The following is a 9,120-nucleotide window of genomic DNA, read 5'->3' as shown; positions in this document are numbered from 1 at the left end:
CGTACCGGGACGAAACTCTCTATTTAAAATCGCCCCAGGACGAAATCTGTTCATCCCCGGACAAACTGAACCGACTTAAGTCAGTTGGTTACGTCCTGAATAATTTTTGGAAACCGACCTATGAAATAACCGTTTCGTACCGGATGAACATAGTTCGTACGGGACGATGAGCGTGTACGAACATAGTTCGTACCAATTTACATTAGGTCTATTTCCAGCACTTTAAGTAAATCGTCCAGGATGAACCACGATCGTACGGGACGATCCACTGCGTACATACACGGGACGATCCACGATCGTCCTGGACGATTTTACTTAAAAGAGTATAAATCTTAATTGTGTATGTATTTAGCATTTTTATCGAACATAAGTACGTGTATGTGTATGTGTAGAAAAAGTACATACACTTGGTCACACTCTTTTTATTTAGGGGCTATGCAGCTGAAACACCTATAGAAATTATATTTATTATTTATTTAGCCCCCTTTATTGCCTTGCATGAGCGTGGCCACCTGGAGAAAACTCCGCGACTATCCAAATCATTACTAACCTAAAGGTAATCTAATTACCAAACATATCAATCCACTGAGTATAGTAAAAGTAAATAGACACACCAAATAATTTCAATAAGATCATGCAATGAAATGTTAAAATCCTAGCACATAGCTGAAAAGTAAACACTAGGCTAACCTAAATCTAGAGTTAGTTGTCTTAGCAAACCATTTAAAGTGTGAGTGAAAGGTTGTGTGGCTAGGATAAATCCTAAATTGGGTTGCTTGTTGAGATTGTCTATTGTTTGAGTTTGTTAAGACTAAAAGGTAACTTTAATTAGATTTTAAATATTAATGTTAAAGTTTGATTTTGATGTATTTTAATTGTTAAATGATTGCTTAAATGATTCCCATCTTTATTGCACACTGAGGCAGTGAAATTTATTCACCTTCCTTGGGGTTAAATTAATAGCCTCATAGGTCTGGGATACCTAGTAACAATCGAGTTTGATTAAATTGATTTAGTTGGTTAGATGTTTTTTTATTAATCAAATTAAATATTTATGGAATTTAATGAATTATTGATTTTTTTAAAGAATTATTGGAATTACTTTAATTATATTAATTGAGGGGTTAAAACTTAACTTTTTAAATTACAGTTGATTTTAAAGGTTTTAGATTTTTGACAAATATCATAGCTTAAAATAAATAATTAAACTATTCACACACTCAATTTAGAGATTTTTTATGAAAGTTATGAATTTTCAAAGTTTTTGGGTTAGTTTTAACTTAGGTTTGACTTGAATGTTGACTTTTTGACGCTGACTAAATTTTAAAGGTTTGACATTTTTGTAAAATATAAGATTTTAAATTGAGTTATATTCCCTTAATTTTGATCCATTTGAAATTTTTTATAATTTGTTATGATTTTTTGAAATTTGGGTAATTATTAAATTATTTTAACTATTTTAATTAAAGCCAATTTAAAGATTTGAACCCCAAATAAATCCAAAACTTCTTGAATTCAGCTCCAAGGATTAGAAATGATTTGAGGGATCATCAAGTGTTTGAGAATTTTATTGATTTTTAAATAATTTTTGTAAATAATGTTTTTTGATTCAAATTAGATTTTTCTTAAAATTGCTATCAAATTAAAGTCGATTAAATTTTCTGTGATTAATGGAATAATTATGGTCAATTAGAGGTATTATGTGCATTTTTTAAAATTAATCTTGGTTTATTAGAATTTTTATAATTAAAGAAGGTTAATTATATATATATATATTGGTTAAGGTTAATTAAGGTTAATTAAGATTAATTTTAAAAAAAAAGATTAATTTTTTAAAATTAATCTTGGTTAATGAAGGTTAAATTAAAGTATTAATTTTTTGAAAATATTGATACAAAATATATTAATTTTTGATCAATATTTAATTTTTTATAATTTTTAAAAAAACCTATATTTAAATTAGTTTTAAAATTAAATTAAAAAAATAAATTTATTAAATGACGGCAGGCCACATGGCGGGAACTGGTTTGCTAGTCAAATATGGGCGGCAGCGGCAATGCTCCGCATCAACCACGCGGCATCTCCTGGGAAAACCATGCATTAGGAAGTGGTTAGTTACTTAACCTCATCAGCGAATCTCCTTAGCCGTTAGATCTGCGTGTGTGTAACAGATGGCTACGATTATGTCCCATAGTTTCATCTCAGTCAAATGATATCAAACGACGGAGGACAAATCCCGTGGTTCAAAATGAAGGGCCTGGATTGACCCGGTGTGGCAATAACCACGAGGATGAATCCATGTTTGGACAAAGTCACAAACATACACAATATGGGCTGTTGTTGTAAGATCAACAGGCTAGAAAACCTACATTCGTAACAGGCCATAAATAACGCCCTAAAACTGATTTGTCTTGTTCTCTCGATCCAAATGATCAAATCTCATGAAATTTTAAACTTAAGTTGTACTAATGAACATATTTAAAGGGGAATAAACATTACGCTTTTAGATGCACTTAATAAAAAGATAATTTGCCCTAAACACTGTAACATAGGTCTAATGCTTTTAAGGAATTTTACCATTGGATCTTCAAAATCTCTAAATGTGTTGAGCTTGTAGCCTATCAACATAAAATTTTCTAATTAAAATAGCGGTCTAATATGCCATGGATTGTATGCTGTAGCTTTTTGTGTGGAAAACACTTAGGCTCATCTGAAAGCTCATCACTGGGAGATGTTTCACTGCGAGTTTTGATCAAAAGATGGGAGGAGAGGTGTCTAGAGTTCAAATAAATGCTTGCAGTGCTCTGAGAAGCTTAAGGGTGTGAGAGTGTGTGAGATGATGAATGATAATTCAAATTGCCTAGGGGAGTAAGTGGATGGCCCTAATGGCTCAGGTCTCTTCCTTAGATGCTAGGCACATGTCCCAGGCAGTTGGAAGGCTGAGCCAAAGCCTGGAGTAAGCCATTCTCCCATTAGAGGCCTTTGGGGTGAGTGGGGGGACCCCTGCAATTTTAGGCTAAACCAGACCCTAAGCTCAGTTTGGGGAGCTTTATGAGTACTTTAGGACATACTTAGGACTAACCCAACCGCCAAGATCAGAGGGGAGTGGGCTTACATGTGAGTTTGACCATAAGAGATGGGCTTTAAGTATTTGTTGATATTTTAATCGATCAAATGGTAAAAGTAGGATGAGGTGGTGTGGGAGGTATTAGAGTAGTTGGTTAGGTGAACCCCAAGCCCAAAGCCAATATATTTGAGGTCAAAAGCATGGGTTGACCACTTCAATAAGGGTCTAAATGCTTTGTTGAATTGCTTTGACTAATCAACTGGGTCAAGGTTAGTGATGTGGCACCTAGAGGGTGTAGGGAGCTATTTGAGATAGCTTAAGGAAGGGCCATAGGGGTTAAGGCCAAAGTTATAGTGAGTGGGACCACATGACATAGAAGTTTGACTAAGGATTGAGAGTTGACTTGGTCAACTCAAGTTGGGTTTGGTTGAATAAAGACTAATACATGCTTAGGCTATGATTTGGGGTTGATTTGAAGGGGTGATATGGGTTGGCGTGGTCAAATAGGCGGGTTAACACATTTAAACCCTTTTCGGGTTAATGGGTTAACCTAATTTGACTTGGTCAACTAGGTTGCCCTAAGATCTTATTTTGGTTCAATAAATTTTTTTGGAAATTTAGTGTCTAGTGGGTATGGTCTTAAGGTCTAGAAAGGTCATCTTGGTCAAATTACCAATTTAGGCCCTTAAAGGTTCATTAGGGCAACCTATGTTTACTTGGTCAACTAGGTTAACCCAAGGGCTATGTTTGGAATCAACAAATTTAAAATGACATTTTGGATGTGTTGGGAGTGGCCCCAAGACATGGGAAGATCATTTCAGTCAAAATGACTATTTTGACCCTTAAGGGATCGTTAGGTCAACCCAGGTTGACTTGGTTAACCAAGTTGACCCAAGGTATAGGATTGGGTACAATAAGCCCCAAATGATGTTTGAAATTATTTAGGAAAGGTTTCAAAGGTATATGAGGTTGAAATATATTGAATTTTGGTCAAAAGTCCAAAAATCTCGTTAAAGAGCATTCTGGTTATTTTGACATTTGGTCAATTTTGGGTCAAAGTAAGTCCAAAAAATTATAGATTAATGTTCAATATTTTCATATCAAAGGTTTGGAAGTGCTCAAAGGGTTTGTAGGAGGCTCTATGATACAATTCCACTGGGTGATAGGTCTAGCGGCATACGTCATAAATATCTGAAAGTTTTGTTGCATTTGGAAATGGATCCAGTTTCTGGGACTAGAAGGGTTAGATTGAGCTCAAATTTGGAAGGATGACCTCAGTGAAATTTATTATAAATATTTAATTGATAGAATCTAAATTAGAGGTCGATTGACTAGCTTATAAAGTGTTCAGAAAAATACTAAAAAAGGCTCTCATGACTTAGGGTCTAAGGACCTAGGCCCTTAGCCTTGAATTTTGGTCTGAATTTTTTGAATTTGAACTAGATTTTAAGTTTGAATGATTAGGATTGAGTTATCCAAGCCATTTATAATCTTTTGAGTGATCACAAATGGTTGGATGGGATTGAAGTCAGATCAGGGATAGGCTTAGGGTTTGAAATCTATGTTGGATTGGAGTTTGAATTGGATCATGATCAAGATTTGATTTAATGTCTGGATTGATCTAAGATCTAAATTGATCCTAGGGCCTAGAGACTAAAATAATCCTAAGATCAATAATCTATAAGGATTCAAGGGTCTAATAAGTCCTAGGTGCATGAGTCTAGAGAAGGTCATAGTGGCCTCATAGAAAAGTGAGGTTAACATATTCCTGAACATAAGAACTAATCCTAGAGTGGTCCTCATTAAATCTCATATTGGCCAAGATGTATTAGAAAGTTTTCTTGTGGTAGGCATAAATGAGAGTAAGAATTAAGGAGAAATTTTATTTATTTATTTTTATTTTTTTTTTAAAGAATTAAGGAGAATTCCTCATCTTGAAGGGATGATTTTGTCAGCAGAATACCTAAAATAAGCATCATCATTTTCCTTAGATAGAAAGTTTTCATCTCCATTACTTCTAGATTAGGAACCTTTAGAAAGATGGGGTCTCTTGCTAGCAAGTCATTTCTAAGTCAAGGACTTTAGAAAGATTTGAAATGGATAAGAAAGTGAATGAAAATAATTTTAAGGACTCTTCTGTTTAAAGAAAAAATGACCTATCATGTAATATGAAATTTGAATCATATGCATAATTTTAAAATTGTACGGGACAAAATTATTTTCATACAAACGAATAAAAAATGGCAAAAAATGAAAATGCATTTCGTAAAATGCCATTTCCTAGGAGTCCATTCATGCAGGCTTTTTGACTACATGATTATACATATAAACAGTCATTCATCTGGGATGATCAAAATATTAAAGATCATTTTAAAGATAGTTAGGTTCATCCCCTATAAAAACTGACAACTAGATCGTATAGAGGAAATATAATTTTGTACGTACAATCAGTAATTAATAACTAACTCTAATTGGTAAACCGTCCCCACATGTGCTGACAAATATGTATAAATTGTATAGTACGTAGACTTCATCGTGCCGCATGAAGCCTATGAAAAACTAAGTTTTGTGTGCTCAACTCCAAACTTACCATGCACATGCTACATAATTTGTATGGGATGAAAACATCTTGTACAGTGCGAGTCAAACACTTAGAAAATAATGCATGATAATCAGAAAAACTTCTCAAAACCAATCATTTTTCAATAAGTGACATGCTTCAAAATAAAAAAAATTACACAACTAAATACACCAAAATAAATAAATAACACAAATAGAGACAATTTAAATCAACACATATGTATAACACATCAAGTTTGTAGAATTTTTAATTTAAGCATTAAGATGAATCACTCCTAACCTTATTCTTAAGGTGCTAAATGTGAAAATGGCTATTGGTTCTATAAAAATATATTCTAGTTGATTTTCTATAGAAATAGATTCAATTCAATCACTCCCTTAGCTACATGATCTCCAATGAAATTATGCCTTATGTATATATGGTTGATTATAAAATGATGAATAGGATTCTTTGAAATGCACATGATACTAGCATTATAACAAAAGATCAAAATTGTTCCAATTGAAAAACTTAAATTAATTAACTGTTATTACAACCAAAGATCTTGTGCCACACGACTACCTAAGGCAATCTACACTGCTTTAGTAGTTGATAGGGCTACAAAATTCTATTTTGTATTGGACCAAGATACTAAAAACTTTCCTATGAATTGACAAGTTTCAAATATACTTTTCCAATCAATCTTATAACCTGCAAAATCTAAATTAGAATATCTAACAATTTTAAATGAAGAGTTGTGCTTAGGATATCATCCCTAAGTTTTGAGTTCCTAAAAGATATGTCAGAATTCTTTTTAATGCTGTCAAATGTGATTCTTTGAGATCATATTGAAATCTAACGAACAAATAAACACTAAACATTATATCTGGTATGCTAGCAGTCAAGTAAAACAATGAAGTAATTATAGATCTAAATTTCTTTTGATTAAAAGATTTTCCCATAGGGTCCTTATCTAATTAAATTAAGGAACTCATAGGTGTAGTCACTGGTTTAGCATTATCCATTTCATATTTATTGAGAATATCTTTAATATACTTAATTGACTAAAAAAATTTCCTTTCTCATTTTACTTTATACTAAAATTAAGAAAATAACTCAAATCTCTCATTAAACTCACTTTAAATTCAGTACTCATTATTTTTGAAAAATTATCAAAAATATTTTAAATTATAGATTCAAATATAATGTCATCAACATATATTTGAACAATGAGTATGTCAGCTCATATTTTCTTCAAAAAGAGAGTGGTGTCCACACTTTCTTTCATTAAAGATATCTCTAATAGCAAAGTGCTTAACCTCTCATACCAAATCCTAGGTGCCTGTTTTAGTCCATACAATGCTTTTTTTCATTTAAACACATGATTATGAAATTTAAAATTTCCAAAATCTTGAGGTTGCTCAATGTAGACAATCTCTTGTATCACTCCATTCAAAAAAGAACTTTTGACATCCATTTGAAATAATTTAAAAACTTAAAAAAAAAAAAAGATAAAGGCCAATAGAATCCTAATTGCTTCAAGTATTGCTATAGGGGTAAAAGTCTATTTAAAATCAATCCATTCTATTTGATTATACTCATTAGACACCATTCTTATCTTATTTCTAATCACAATTTCCAAAATTAATCATTTTATTTTTGAATACCCACTTAGTTCCAATAATACTTTGATTCTTTAGCCTTAAATCAATTCTCAAACATTATTTTTTACAAATTGATTCAACTCATGGACAAAATTCAAAATTAATCTTAAAGTGTTTGATTTATATTTGAGGGCACAATAATCGATATAAAGGCAGAATGGTTACCTCTTTGTTAAATTCATTCATAATCTTAACACCCTCACAAGGTTCATCTAAAATAAATTTCTTAGGATGATTCTTAGAAAATTTCCATTCTTTAGGAAAATGGTTTTTTTTATTCTGCATTTTCTTCCAAATTTATGTTTTTAATTCCTTGAGAGTTATTTTTAATATGATCCTCTTCCAACCTTCGTTCTTCTAAAATACCAGAATCATCAAACATAATATGTGTGGTCTCCTAAAATACAAAAGGTCTTTTTTTAAAAAAAAAAATTATATGATTTTTCAGCACTAGAGTGTCCAATAAAAATTCCTTTATTAGAATTTGGACCAAATGTTTTTGAAGGAGTTTTCTCATTATTATGAATAAACACCTTACATCCAAAAATATGGAAATATGACAAATTTAGTATTCTCACCTTAGAAGTTTATAGGGTGTCTTATTAAGTTTAGATATAATGTTCACCATATTTATAGCATAACAAGTTGTCCTAACCTATTCAGTCTAAAAATAATTTGAAAGTGAACATTTTGCCAATATGGCTCTAGTGGCTTCAATTAATGTTATGTCCTTTCTTTTTACCACCCCGATTTCCTGAGGGGTCCTACATTCTAAAAAATTATGGTCAATTCCTTTCTCTTTATAAAATTCATTAAATTTTTCATTTTCAAATTTAGCTCGAAGTTCACTTTGAATTGATGAAATCTCACATCCTAGTCTTCCCTAAATCCAATTTGAAAAACATCTCAATTCCTCTAATGATGGACTCTTATGAAATAATAATTTAGCCCAAGTGAATCTAAAAAAAATATCAGCAATCATAAATCCAAATACTTTACCTCCTAGATTTACAGTGCTCTCCAGTCCAAAAAGATCCATATGAATAATTTATAATGGTTTGTTAGTTCTAAGATCTTTAATGGAATTAAAGGAGAACTTCACCTATTTTTCTAGTTGACATACATCACACATGTATTTCTTAGTAAAGTCTAGTTTTGGTATTCCTCTCACAATTTCCTTTTGGGTAAATTTTTTAAGATTTTTCATGTTAGGGTGATAAAGTCTCCTATTCCATAACCATGAATCATCATAAATTACTTTCAAATAAAAAGTATTAGGAGATTTCATATAAATCAAATTAAGCATGTAAACATTGTCTATCCTAATTCCATTCAAAACATCAATTCCAATTTGGCTTATTATATAGCTAGTGGGAAAAAATTATACAGTATAACCCTTATCACACAGCTAACAAATACTCAGTCGATTATACTTTAAGCCTTCTACAAGTAAAATATTCTCAATGAAAAAATTATCCAAGTTTCTAATCATATATGTGCCTACCACTTTTTAGTAGTATTATCTCCTAGTGTAACCTGGCCTCCATTCCTAGCTTCAAGCAATATAAATTATGTAGTGTATCAAGTCATATACTTCAAACATTCATTTTATAAGTACCAAATGCTCTCAAGAGGTCTTATATGAGTGCATTTCTATTAGATAATCAAACGTTAGTCTTGAGAACCCAAACAAATTTGGATTCTTCTCTTGGCAAAATTAATTTATATGCATGTTTGATATGATTTGTTTTATACATCTTTGGTCTCCACACTGTATATAATTTAATATTAATAGTTTTAGTGTGAGATATATGGCCAAATATTCCATA

Source organism: Dendrobium catenatum, unplaced genomic scaffold (genome assembly GCF_001605985.2).
Source record: "Dendrobium catenatum unplaced genomic scaffold, ASM160598v2 fragScaff_scaffold_43, whole genome shotgun sequence".
In the NCBI taxonomy this organism is placed as follows: Eukaryota; Viridiplantae; Streptophyta; class Magnoliopsida; order Asparagales; family Orchidaceae; genus Dendrobium; species Dendrobium catenatum.
The sequence above is the reverse complement of the archived record's forward strand: the minus strand, read 5'-3'. Positions refer to the sequence as shown.